Source organism: Mercurialis annua, linkage group LG5 (genome assembly GCF_937616625.2).
Source record: "Mercurialis annua linkage group LG5, ddMerAnnu1.2, whole genome shotgun sequence".
Classification (NCBI taxonomy): Eukaryota; Viridiplantae; Streptophyta; class Magnoliopsida; order Malpighiales; family Euphorbiaceae; genus Mercurialis; species Mercurialis annua.
In genome coordinates this window covers 41,397,226-41,406,969 of record NC_065574.1, presented here as the reverse complement: position 1 = coordinate 41,406,969, position 9,744 = coordinate 41,397,226, and the positions used below count along the sequence as shown (strand labels likewise).

The window sequence follows — 9,744 nt, the reverse complement described above, 5'->3', positions numbered from 1 at the left end:
CTTGCAACTCATTCAACCAAAATAAAAACTATCTTTAAAAGTACGTTTTGGTCCCTGAACTTTTTCATATTTCCCGTTTAGTCCCTGCATTGCAATTCACCGGTGCTCGTTGCTCGTTACTCGTTACTCGTTCTGTTTATGCGATAGGCGATAATAATTAATAAAATGCACGCGCGGACCGCAAAAATGCAAAAAACGGGTGCAACACGAGGACTTCCCAAGAGGTCACCCATCCTAGTACTGCTCTCGCCCAAGCACGTTTAACTTCGGAGTTCTGATGGGATCCGGTGCATTAGTGCTGGTATGATCGCACCCGTCACACCTTGCACGATCATCGTATATATCTGCTGCCTTGCAACTCATTCAACCAAAATAAAAACTATCTTTAAAAGTACGTTTTGGTCCCTGATTTTTTTCATATTTCCCGTTTAGTCCCTGCATTGCAATTCACCGGTGCTCGTTACTCGTTCTGTTTACGCGATAGGCGATAATAATTAAAAAAATGCAGGCGCGGACCGCAAAAATGCCAAAAAGGGGTGCAACACGAGGACTTCCCAGGAGGTCACCCATCCTAGTACTGCTCTCGCCCAAGCACGTTTAACTTCGGAGTTCTGATGGGATCCGGTGCATTAGTGCTGGTATGATCGCACCCGTCACACCTTGCACGATCATCGTATATATCTGCTGCCTTGCAACTCATTCAACCAAAATAAAAACTATCTTTAAAAGTACGTTTTGGTCCCTTAACTTTTTCATATTTCCCGTTTAGTCCCTGCATTGCAATTCACCGGTGCTCGTTACTCGTTCTGTTTACGCGATAGGCGATAATAATTAAAAAAATGCAGGCGCGGACCGCAAAAATGCCAAAAAGGGGTGCAACACAAGGACTTCCCAGGAGGTCACCCATCCTAGTACTGCTCTCGCCCAAGCACGTTTAACTTCGGAGTTCTGATGGGATCCGGTGCATTAGTGCTGGTATGATCGCACCCGTCACACCTTGCACGATCATCGTATATATCTGCTGCCTTGCAACTCATTCAACCAAAATAAAAACTATCTTTAAAAGTACGTTTTGGTCCCTTAACTTTTTCATATTTCCCGTTTAGTCCCTGCATTGCAATTCACCGGTGCTCGTTGCTCGTTACTCGTTACTCGTTCTGTTTATGCGATAGGCGATAATAATTAATAAAATGCACGCGCGGACCGCAAAAATGCAAAAAACGGGTGCAACACGAGGACTTCCCAGGAGGTCACCCATCCTAGTACTGCTCTCGCCCAAGCACGTTTAACTTCGGAGTTCTGATGGGATCCGGTGCATTAGTGCTGGTATGATCGCACCCGTCACACCTTGCACGATCATCGTATATATCTGCTGCCTTGCAACTCATTCAACCAAAATAAAAACTATCTTTAAAAGTACGTTTTGGTCGCTGAACTTTTTCATATTTCCCGTTTAGTCCCTGCATTGCAATTCACCGGTGCTCGTTACTCGTTCTGTTTACGCGATAGGCGATAATAATTAAAAAAATGCAGGCGCGGACCGCAAAAATGCCAAAAAGGGGTGCAACACAAGGACTTCCCAGGAGGTCACCCATCCTAGTACTGCTCTCGCCCAAGCACGTTTAGCTTCGGAGTTCTGATGGGATCCGGTGCATTAGTGCTGGTATGATCGCACCCGTCACACCTTGCACGATCATCGTATATATCTGCTGCCTTGCAACTCATTCAACCAAAATAAAAACTATCTTTAAAAGTACGTTTTGGTCCCTTAACTTTTTCATATTTCCCGTTTAGTCCCTGCATTGCAATTCACCGGTGCTCGTTACTCGTTCTGTTTACGCGATAGGCGATAATAATTAAAAAAATGCAGGCGCGGACCGCAAAAATGCCAAAAAGGGGTGCAACACGAGGACTTCCCAGGAGGTCACCCATCCTAGTACTGCTCTCGCCCAAGCACGTTTAACTTCGGAGTTCTGATGGGATCCGGTGCATTAGTGCTGGTATGATCGCACCCGTCACACCTTGCACGATCATCGTATATATCTGCTGCCTTGCAACTCATTCAACCAAAATAAAAACTATCTTTAAAAGTACGTTTTGGTCCCTGAACTTTTTCATATTTCCCGTTTAGTCCCTGCATTGCAATTCACCGGTGCTCGTTACTCGTTACTCGTTCTGTTTACGCGATAGGCGATAATAATTAAAAAAATGCAGGCGCGGACCGCAAAAATGCAAAAAAGGGGTGCAACACGAGGACTTCCCAGGAGGTCACCCATCCTAGTACTGCTCTCGCCCAAGCACGTTTAACTTCGGAGTTCTGATGGGATCCGGTGCATTAGTGCTGGTATGATCGCACCCGTCACACCTTGCACGATCATCGTATATATCTGCTGCCTTGCAACTCATTCAACCAAAATAAAAACTATCTTTAAAAGTACGTTTTGGTCCCTGAACTTTTTCATATTTCCCGTTTAGTCCCTGCATTGCAATTCACCGGTGCTCGTTGCTCGTTACTCGTTACTCGTTCTGTTTATGCGATAGGCGATAATAATTAATAAAATGCACGCGCGGACCGCAAAAATGCAAAAAACGGGTGCAACACGAGGACTTCCCAAGAGGTCACCCATCCTAGTACTGCTCTCGCCCAAGCACGTTTAACTTCGGAGTTCTGATGGGATCCGGTGCATTAGTGCTGGTATGATCGCACCCGTCACACCTTGCACGATCATCGTATATATCTGCTGCCTTGCAACTCATTCAACCAAAATAAAAACTATCTTTAAAAGTACGTTTTGGTCCCTGATTTTTTTCTTATTTCCCGTTTAGTCCCTGCATTGCAATTCACCGGTGCTCGTTACTCGTTCTGTTTACGCGATAGGCGATAATAATTAAAAAAATGCAGGCGCGGACCGCAAAAATGCCAAAAAGGGGTGCAACACGAGGACTTCCCAGGAGGTCACCCATCCTAGTACTGCTCTCGCCCAAGCACGTTTAACTTCGGAGTTCTGATGGGATCCGGTGCATTAGTGCTGGTATGATCGCACCCGTCACACCTTGCACGATCATCGTATATATCTGCTGCCTTGCAACTCATTCAACCAAAATAAAAACTATCTTTAAAAGTACGTTTTGGTCCCTAAACTTTTTCATATTTCCCGTTTAGTCCCTGCATTGCAATTCACCGGTGCTCGTTACTCGTTCTGTTTACGCGATAGGCGATAATAATTAAAAAAATGCAGGCGCGGACCGCAAAAATGCCAAAAATCGGTGAAACACAAGGACTTCCCAGGAGGTCACCCATCCTAGTACTGCTCTCGCCCAAGCACGTTTAACTTCGGAGTTCTGATGGGATCCGGTGCATTAGTGCTGGTATGATCGCACCCGTCACACCTTGCACGATCATCGTATATATCTGCTGCCTTGCAACTCATTCAACCAAAATAAAAACTATCTTTAAAAGTACGTTTTGGTCCCTTAACTTTTTCATATTTCCCGTTTAGTCCCTGCATTGCAATTCACCGGTGCTCGTTGCTCGTTACTCGTTACTCGTTCTGTTTATGCGATAGGCGATAATAATTAATAAAATGCACGCGCGGACCGCAAAAATGCAAAAAACGGGTGCAACACGAGGACTTCCCAGGAGGTCACCCATCCTAGTACTGCTCTCGCCCAAGCACGTTTAACTTCGGAGTTCTGATGGGATCCGGTGCATTAGTGCTGGTATGATCGCACCCGTCACACCTTGCACGATCATCGTATATATCTGCTGCCTTGCAACTCATTCAACCAAAATAAAAACTATCTTTAAAAGTACGTTTTGGTCGCTGAACTTTTTCATATTTCCCGTTTAGTCCCTGCATTGCAATTCACCGGTGCTCGTTACTCGTTCTGTTTACGCGATAGGCGATAATAATTAAAAAAATGCAGGCGCGGACCGCAAAAATGCCAAAAAGGGGTGCAACACAAGGACTTCCCAGGAGGTCACCCATCCTAGTACTGCTCTCGCCCAAGCACGTTTAGCTTCGGAGTTCTGATGGGATCCGGTGCATTAGTGCTGGTATGATCGCACCCGTCACACCTTGCACGATCATCGTATATATCTGCTGCCTTGCAACTCATTCAACCAAAATAAAAACTATCTTTAAAAGTACGTTTTGGTCCCTTAACTTTTTCATATTTCCCGTTTAGTCCCTGCATTGCAATTCACCGGTGCTCGTTGCTCGTTACTCGTTACTCGTTCTGTTTATGCGATAGGCGATAATAATTAATAAAATGCACGCGCGGACCGCAAAAATGCAAAAAACGGGTGCAACACGAGGACTTCCCAGGAGGTCACCCATCCTAGTACTGCTCTCGCCCAAGCACGTTTAACTTCGGAGTTCTGATGGGATCCGGTGCATTAGTGCTGGTATGATCGCACCCGTCACACCTTGCACGATCATCGTATATATCTGCTGCCTTGCAACTCATTCAACCAAAATAAAAACTATCTTTAAAAGTACGTTTTGGTCCCTGAACTTTTTCATATTTCCCGTTTAGTCCCTGCATTGCAATTCACCGGTGCTCGTTGCTCGTTACTCGTTACTCGTTCTGTTTATGCGATAGGCGATAATAATTAATAAAATGCACGCGCGGACCGCAAAAATGCAAAAAACGGGTGCAACACGAGGACTTCCCAAGAGGTCACCCATCCTAGTACTGCTCTCGCCCAAGCACGTTTAGCTTCGGAGTTCTGATGGGATCCGGTGCATTAGTGCTGGTATGATCGCACCCGTCACACCTTGCACGATCATCGTATATATCTGCTGCCTTGCAACTCATTCAACCAAAATAAAAACTATCTTTAAAAGTACGTTTTGGTCCCTTAACTTTTTCATATTTCCCGTTTAGTCCCTGCATTGCAATTCACCGGTGCTCGTTGCTCGTTACTCGTTACTCGTTCTGTTTATGCGATAGGCGATAATAATTAATAAAATGCACGCGCGGACCGCAAAAATGCAAAAAACGGGTGCAACACGAGGACTTCCCAGGAGGTCACCCATCCTAGTACTGCTCTCGCCCAAGCACGTTTAACTTCGGAGTTCTGATGGGATCCGGTGCATTAGTGCTGGTATGATCGCACCCGTCACACCTTGCACGATCATCGTATATATCTGCTGCCTTGCAACTCATTCAACCAAAATAAAAACTATCTTTAAAAGTACGTTTTGGTCCCTTAACTTTTTCATATTTCCCGTTTAGTCCCTGCATTGCAATTCACCGGTGCTCGTTACTCGTTCTGTTTACGCGATAGGCGATAATAATTAAAAAAATGCAGGCGCGGACCGCAAAAATGCCAAAAAGGGGTGCAACACGAGGACTTCCCAGGAGGTCACCCATCCTAGTACTGCTCTCGCCCAAGCACGTTTAACTTCGGAGTTCTGATGGGATCCGGTGCATTAGTGCTGGTATGATCGCACCCGTCACACCTTGCACGATCATCGTATATATCTGCTGCCTTGCAACTCATTCAACCAAAATAAAAACTATCTTTAAAAGTACGTTTTGGTCCCTGAACTTTTTCATATTTCCCGTTTAGTCCCTGCATTGCAATTCACCGGTGCTCGTTACTCGTTACTCGTTCTGTTTACGCGATAGGCGATAATAATTAAAAAAATGCAGGCGCGGACCGCAAAAATGCAAAAAAGGGGTGCAACACGAGGACTTCCCAGGAGGTCACCCATCCTAGTACTGCTCTCGCCCAAGCACGTTTAACTTCGGAGTTCTGATGGGATCCGGTGCATTAGTGCTGGTATGATCGCACCCGTCACACCTTGCACGATCATCGTATATATCTGCTGCCTTGCAACTCATTCAACCAAAATAAAAACTATCTTTAAAAGTACGTTTTGGTCCCTGAACTTTTTCATATTTCCCGTTTAGTCCCTGCATTGCAATTCACCGGTGCTCGTTGCTCGTTACTCGTTACTCGTTCTGTTTATGCGATAGGCGATAATAATTAATAAAATGCACGCGCGGACCGCAAAAATGCAAAAAACGGGTGCAACACGAGGACTTCCCAAGAGGTCACCCATCCTAGTACTGCTCTCGCCCAAGCACGTTTAACTTCGGAGTTCTGATGGGATCCGGTGCATTAGTGCTGGTATGATCGCACCCGTCACACCTTGCACGATCATCGTATATATCTGCTGCCTTGCAACTCATTCAACCAAAATAAAAACTATCTTTAAAAGTACGTTTTGGTCCCTGATTTTTTTCATATTTCCCGTTTAGTCCCTGCATTGCAATTCACCGGTGCTCGTTACTCGTTCTGTTTACGCGATAGGCGATAATAATTAAAAAAATGCAGGCGCGGACCGCAAAAATGCAAAAAAGGGGTGCAACACGAGGACTTCCCAGGAGGTCACCCATCCTAGTACTGCTCTCGCCCAAGCACGTTTAACTTCGGAGTTCTGATGGGATCCGGTGCATTAGTGCTGGTATGATCGCACCCGTCACACCTTGCACGATCATCGTATATATCTGCTGCCTTGCAACTCATTCAACCAAAATAAAAACTATCTTTAAAAGTACGTTTTGGTCCCTAAACTTTTTCATATTTCCCGTTTAGTCCCTGCATTGCAATTCACCGGTGCTCGTTACTCGTTCTGTTTACGCGATAGGCGATAATAATTAAAAAAATGCAGGCGCGGACCGCAAAAATGCCAAAAAGGGGTGCAACACAAGGACTTCCCAGGAGGTCACCCATCCTAGTACTGCTCTCGCCCAAGCACGTTTAACTTCGGAGTTCTGATGGGATCCGGTGCATTAGTGCTGGTATGATCGCACCCGTCACACCTTGCACGATCATCGTATATATCTGCTGCCTTGCAACTCATTCAACCAAAATAAAAACTATCTTTAAAAGTACGTTTTGGTCCCTTAACTTTTTCATATTTCCCGTTTAGTCCCTGCATTGCAATTCACCGGTGCTCGTTGCTCGTTACTCGTTACTCGTTCTGTTTATGCGATAGGCGATAATAATTAATAAAATGCACGCGCGGACCGCAAAAATGCAAAAAACGGGTGCAACACGAGGACTTCCCAGGAGGTCACCCATCCTAGTACTGCTCTCGCCCAAGCACGTTTAACTTCGGAGTTCTGATGGGATCCGGTGCATTAGTGCTGGTATGATCGCACCCGTCACACCTTGCACGATCATCGTATATATCTGCTGCCTTGCAACTCATTCAACCAAAATAAAAACTATCTTTAAAAGTACGTTTTGGTCCCTGAACTTTTTCATATTTCCCGTTTAGTCCCTGCATTGCAATTCACCGGTGCTCGTTGCTCGTTACTCGTTACTCGTTCTGTTTATGCGATAGGCGATAATAATTAATAAAATGCACGCGCGGACCGCAAAAATGCAAAAAACGGGTGCAACACGAGGACTTCCCAAGAGGTCACCCATCCTAGTACTGCTCTCGCCCAAGCACGTTTAGCTTCGGAGTTCTGATGGGATCCGGTGCATTAGTGCTGGTATGATCGCACCCGTCACACCTTGCACGATCATCGTATATATCTGCTGCCTTGCAACTCATTCAACCAAAATAAAAACTATCTTTAAAAGTACGTTTTGGTCCCTTAACTTTTTCATATTTCCCGTTTAGTCCCTGCATTGCAATTCACCGGTGCTCGTTGCTCGTTACTCGTTACTCGTTCTGTTTATGCGATAGGCGATAATAATTAATAAAATGCACGCGCGGACCGCAAAAATGCAAAAAAGGGGTGCAACACGAGGACTTCCCAGGAGGTCACCCATCCTAGTACTGCTCTCGCCCAAGCACGTTTAACTTCGGAGTTCTGATGGGATCCGGTGCATTAGTGCTGGTATGATCGCACCCGTCACACCTTGCACGATCATCGTATATATCTGCTGCCTTGCAACTCATTCAACCAAAATAAAAACTATCTTTAAAAGTACGTTTTGGTCCCTTAACTTTTTCATATTTCCCGTTTAGTCCCTGCATTGCAATTCACCGGTGCTCGTTACTCGTTCTGTTTACGCGATAGGCGATAATAATTAAAAAAATGCAGGCGCGGACCGCAAAAATGCCAAAAAGGGGTGCAACACGAGGACTTCCCAGGAGGTCACCCATCCTAGTACTGCTCTCGCCCAAGCACGTTTAACTTCGGAGTTCTGATGGGATCCGGTGCATTAGTGCTGGTATGATCGCACCCGTCACACCTTGCACGATCATCGTATATATCTGCTGCCTTGCAACTCATTCAACCAAAATAAAAACTATCTTTAAAAGTACGTTTTGGTCCCTGAACTTTTTCATATTTCCCGTTTAGTCCCTGCATTGCAATTCACCGGTGCTCGTTACTCGTTACTCGTTCTGTTTACGCGATAGGCGATAATAATTAAAAAAATGCAGGCGCGGACCGCAAAAATGCAAAAAAGGGGTGCAACACGAGGACTTCCCAGGAGGTCACCCATCCTAGTACTGCTCTCGCCCAAGCACGTTTAACTTCGGAGTTCTGATGGGATCCGGTGCATTAGTGCTGGTATGATCGCACCCGTCACACCTTGCACGATCATCGTATATATCTGCTGCCTTGCAACTCATTCAACCAAAATAAAAACTATCTTTAAAAGTACGTTTTGGTCCCTGAACTTTTTCATATTTCCCGTTTAGTCCCTGCATTGCAATTCACCGGTGCTCGTTGCTCGTTACTCGTTACTCGTTCTGTTTATGCGATAGGCGATAATAATTAATAAAATGCACGCGCGGACCGCAAAAATGCAAAAAACGGGTGCAACACGAGGACTTCCCAAGAGGTCACCCATCCTAGTACTGCTCTCGCCCAAGCACGTTTAACTTCGGAGTTCTGATGGGATCCGGTGCATTAGTGCTGGTATGATCGCACCCGTCACACCTTGCACGATCATCGTATATATCTGCTGCCTTGCAACTCATTCAACCAAAATAAAAACTATCTTTAAAAGTACGTTTTGGTCCCTGATTTTTTTCATATTTCCCGTTTAGTCCCTGCATTGCAATTCACCGGTGCTCGTTACTCGTTCTGTTTACGCGATAGGCGATAATAATTAAAAAAATGCAGGCGCGGACCGCAAAAATGCCAAAAAGGGGTGCAACACGAGGACTTCCCAGGAGGTCACCCATCCTAGTACTGCTCTCGCCCAAGCACGTTTAACTTCGGAGTTCTGATGGGATCCGGTGCATTAGTGCTGGTATGATCGCACCCGTCACACCTTGCACGATCATCGTATATATCTGCTGCCTTGCAACTCATTCAACCAAAATAAAAACTATCTTTAAAAGTACGTTTTGGTCCCTAAACTTTTTCATATTTCCCGTTTAGTCCCTGCATTGCAATTCACCGGTGCTCGTTACTCGTTCTGTTTACGCGATAGGCGATAATAATTAAAAAAATGCAGGCGCGGACCGCAAAAATGCCAAAAAGGGGTGCAACACAAGGACTTCCCAGGAGGTCACCCATCCTAGTACTGCTCTCGCCCAAGCACGTTTAACTTCGGAGTTCTGATGGGATCCGGTGCATTAGTGCTGGTATGATCGCACCCGTCACACCTTGCACGATCATCGTATATATCTGCTGCCTTGCAACTCATTCAACCAAAATAAAAACTATCTTTAAAAGTACGTTTTGGTCCCTAAACTTTTTCATATTTCCCGTTTAGTCCCTGCATTGCAATTCACCGGTGCACGTTGCTCGTTA

The 9,744-nt window shown here is 45.4% G+C and overlaps 28 non-coding genes across 28 annotated transcripts; all 28 read right to left on the bottom strand.

Annotated features, from left to right (window-relative positions):
• Positions 1 to 196: 196 nt before the first annotated feature.
• On the bottom strand, positions 197 to 315 carry LOC126684595 (5S ribosomal RNA). The gene has a single exon (XR_007642768.1). It is a non-coding gene; the product is annotated as a 5S ribosomal RNA (ribosomal RNA).
• A 218-nt stretch (positions 316 to 533) lies between these two features.
• Positions 534 to 652, bottom strand: LOC126683680 (5S ribosomal RNA). Its single transcript, XR_007641896.1, has one exon. It is a non-coding gene; the product is annotated as a 5S ribosomal RNA (ribosomal RNA).
• A 218-nt stretch (positions 653 to 870) lies between these two features.
• On the bottom strand, positions 871 to 989 carry LOC126684384 (5S ribosomal RNA). The gene has a single exon (XR_007642564.1). It is a non-coding gene; the product is annotated as a 5S ribosomal RNA (ribosomal RNA).
• Positions 990 to 1,221: 232 nt separating this feature from the next.
• On the bottom strand, positions 1,222 to 1,340 carry LOC126684436 (5S ribosomal RNA). Its single transcript, XR_007642615.1, has one exon. It is a non-coding gene; the product is annotated as a 5S ribosomal RNA (ribosomal RNA).
• A 218-nt stretch (positions 1,341 to 1,558) lies between these two features.
• On the bottom strand, positions 1,559 to 1,677 carry LOC126684576 (5S ribosomal RNA). The gene has a single exon (XR_007642749.1). It is a non-coding gene; the product is annotated as a 5S ribosomal RNA (ribosomal RNA).
• Positions 1,678 to 1,895: 218 nt separating this feature from the next.
• On the bottom strand, positions 1,896 to 2,014 carry LOC126683668 (5S ribosomal RNA). The gene has a single exon (XR_007641884.1). It is a non-coding gene; the product is annotated as a 5S ribosomal RNA (ribosomal RNA).
• Positions 2,015 to 2,239: 225 nt separating this feature from the next.
• LOC126683657 (5S ribosomal RNA) lies at positions 2,240 to 2,358 on the bottom strand. The gene has a single exon (XR_007641873.1). It is a non-coding gene; the product is annotated as a 5S ribosomal RNA (ribosomal RNA).
• Positions 2,359 to 2,590: 232 nt separating this feature from the next.
• Positions 2,591 to 2,709, bottom strand: LOC126684594 (5S ribosomal RNA). Its single transcript, XR_007642767.1, has one exon. It is a non-coding gene; the product is annotated as a 5S ribosomal RNA (ribosomal RNA).
• Positions 2,710 to 2,927: 218 nt separating this feature from the next.
• On the bottom strand, positions 2,928 to 3,046 carry LOC126683646 (5S ribosomal RNA). The gene has a single exon (XR_007641862.1). It is a non-coding gene; the product is annotated as a 5S ribosomal RNA (ribosomal RNA).
• A 218-nt stretch (positions 3,047 to 3,264) lies between these two features.
• Positions 3,265 to 3,383, bottom strand: LOC126685081 (5S ribosomal RNA). Its single transcript, XR_007643234.1, has one exon. It is a non-coding gene; the product is annotated as a 5S ribosomal RNA (ribosomal RNA).
• A 232-nt stretch (positions 3,384 to 3,615) lies between these two features.
• Positions 3,616 to 3,734, bottom strand: LOC126684435 (5S ribosomal RNA). Its single transcript, XR_007642614.1, has one exon. It is a non-coding gene; the product is annotated as a 5S ribosomal RNA (ribosomal RNA).
• Positions 3,735 to 3,952: 218 nt separating this feature from the next.
• LOC126684575 (5S ribosomal RNA) lies at positions 3,953 to 4,071 on the bottom strand. The gene has a single exon (XR_007642748.1). It is a non-coding gene; the product is annotated as a 5S ribosomal RNA (ribosomal RNA).
• A 232-nt stretch (positions 4,072 to 4,303) lies between these two features.
• On the bottom strand, positions 4,304 to 4,422 carry LOC126684434 (5S ribosomal RNA). The gene has a single exon (XR_007642613.1). It is a non-coding gene; the product is annotated as a 5S ribosomal RNA (ribosomal RNA).
• A 232-nt stretch (positions 4,423 to 4,654) lies between these two features.
• On the bottom strand, positions 4,655 to 4,773 carry LOC126684819 (5S ribosomal RNA). The gene has a single exon (XR_007642988.1). It is a non-coding gene; the product is annotated as a 5S ribosomal RNA (ribosomal RNA).
• Positions 4,774 to 5,005: 232 nt separating this feature from the next.
• On the bottom strand, positions 5,006 to 5,124 carry LOC126684433 (5S ribosomal RNA). The gene has a single exon (XR_007642612.1). It is a non-coding gene; the product is annotated as a 5S ribosomal RNA (ribosomal RNA).
• Positions 5,125 to 5,342: 218 nt separating this feature from the next.
• On the bottom strand, positions 5,343 to 5,461 carry LOC126683635 (5S ribosomal RNA). The gene has a single exon (XR_007641851.1). It is a non-coding gene; the product is annotated as a 5S ribosomal RNA (ribosomal RNA).
• Positions 5,462 to 5,686: 225 nt separating this feature from the next.
• On the bottom strand, positions 5,687 to 5,805 carry LOC126683624 (5S ribosomal RNA). Its single transcript, XR_007641840.1, has one exon. It is a non-coding gene; the product is annotated as a 5S ribosomal RNA (ribosomal RNA).
• Positions 5,806 to 6,037: 232 nt separating this feature from the next.
• LOC126684592 (5S ribosomal RNA) lies at positions 6,038 to 6,156 on the bottom strand. The gene has a single exon (XR_007642765.1). It is a non-coding gene; the product is annotated as a 5S ribosomal RNA (ribosomal RNA).
• Positions 6,157 to 6,374: 218 nt separating this feature from the next.
• LOC126683612 (5S ribosomal RNA) lies at positions 6,375 to 6,493 on the bottom strand. The gene has a single exon (XR_007641829.1). It is a non-coding gene; the product is annotated as a 5S ribosomal RNA (ribosomal RNA).
• Positions 6,494 to 6,711: 218 nt separating this feature from the next.
• Positions 6,712 to 6,830, bottom strand: LOC126684382 (5S ribosomal RNA). The gene has a single exon (XR_007642562.1). It is a non-coding gene; the product is annotated as a 5S ribosomal RNA (ribosomal RNA).
• Positions 6,831 to 7,062: 232 nt separating this feature from the next.
• On the bottom strand, positions 7,063 to 7,181 carry LOC126684432 (5S ribosomal RNA). Its single transcript, XR_007642611.1, has one exon. It is a non-coding gene; the product is annotated as a 5S ribosomal RNA (ribosomal RNA).
• A 232-nt stretch (positions 7,182 to 7,413) lies between these two features.
• On the bottom strand, positions 7,414 to 7,532 carry LOC126684818 (5S ribosomal RNA). The gene has a single exon (XR_007642987.1). It is a non-coding gene; the product is annotated as a 5S ribosomal RNA (ribosomal RNA).
• A 232-nt stretch (positions 7,533 to 7,764) lies between these two features.
• On the bottom strand, positions 7,765 to 7,883 carry LOC126683601 (5S ribosomal RNA). The gene has a single exon (XR_007641818.1). It is a non-coding gene; the product is annotated as a 5S ribosomal RNA (ribosomal RNA).
• Positions 7,884 to 8,101: 218 nt separating this feature from the next.
• Positions 8,102 to 8,220, bottom strand: LOC126683589 (5S ribosomal RNA). Its single transcript, XR_007641807.1, has one exon. It is a non-coding gene; the product is annotated as a 5S ribosomal RNA (ribosomal RNA).
• Positions 8,221 to 8,445: 225 nt separating this feature from the next.
• On the bottom strand, positions 8,446 to 8,564 carry LOC126683578 (5S ribosomal RNA). Its single transcript, XR_007641796.1, has one exon. It is a non-coding gene; the product is annotated as a 5S ribosomal RNA (ribosomal RNA).
• A 232-nt stretch (positions 8,565 to 8,796) lies between these two features.
• On the bottom strand, positions 8,797 to 8,915 carry LOC126684591 (5S ribosomal RNA). Its single transcript, XR_007642764.1, has one exon. It is a non-coding gene; the product is annotated as a 5S ribosomal RNA (ribosomal RNA).
• Positions 8,916 to 9,133: 218 nt separating this feature from the next.
• On the bottom strand, positions 9,134 to 9,252 carry LOC126683566 (5S ribosomal RNA). Its single transcript, XR_007641785.1, has one exon. It is a non-coding gene; the product is annotated as a 5S ribosomal RNA (ribosomal RNA).
• A 218-nt stretch (positions 9,253 to 9,470) lies between these two features.
• LOC126684381 (5S ribosomal RNA) lies at positions 9,471 to 9,589 on the bottom strand. The gene has a single exon (XR_007642561.1). It is a non-coding gene; the product is annotated as a 5S ribosomal RNA (ribosomal RNA).
• Between the last annotated feature and the right edge of the window lie 155 nt (positions 9,590 to 9,744).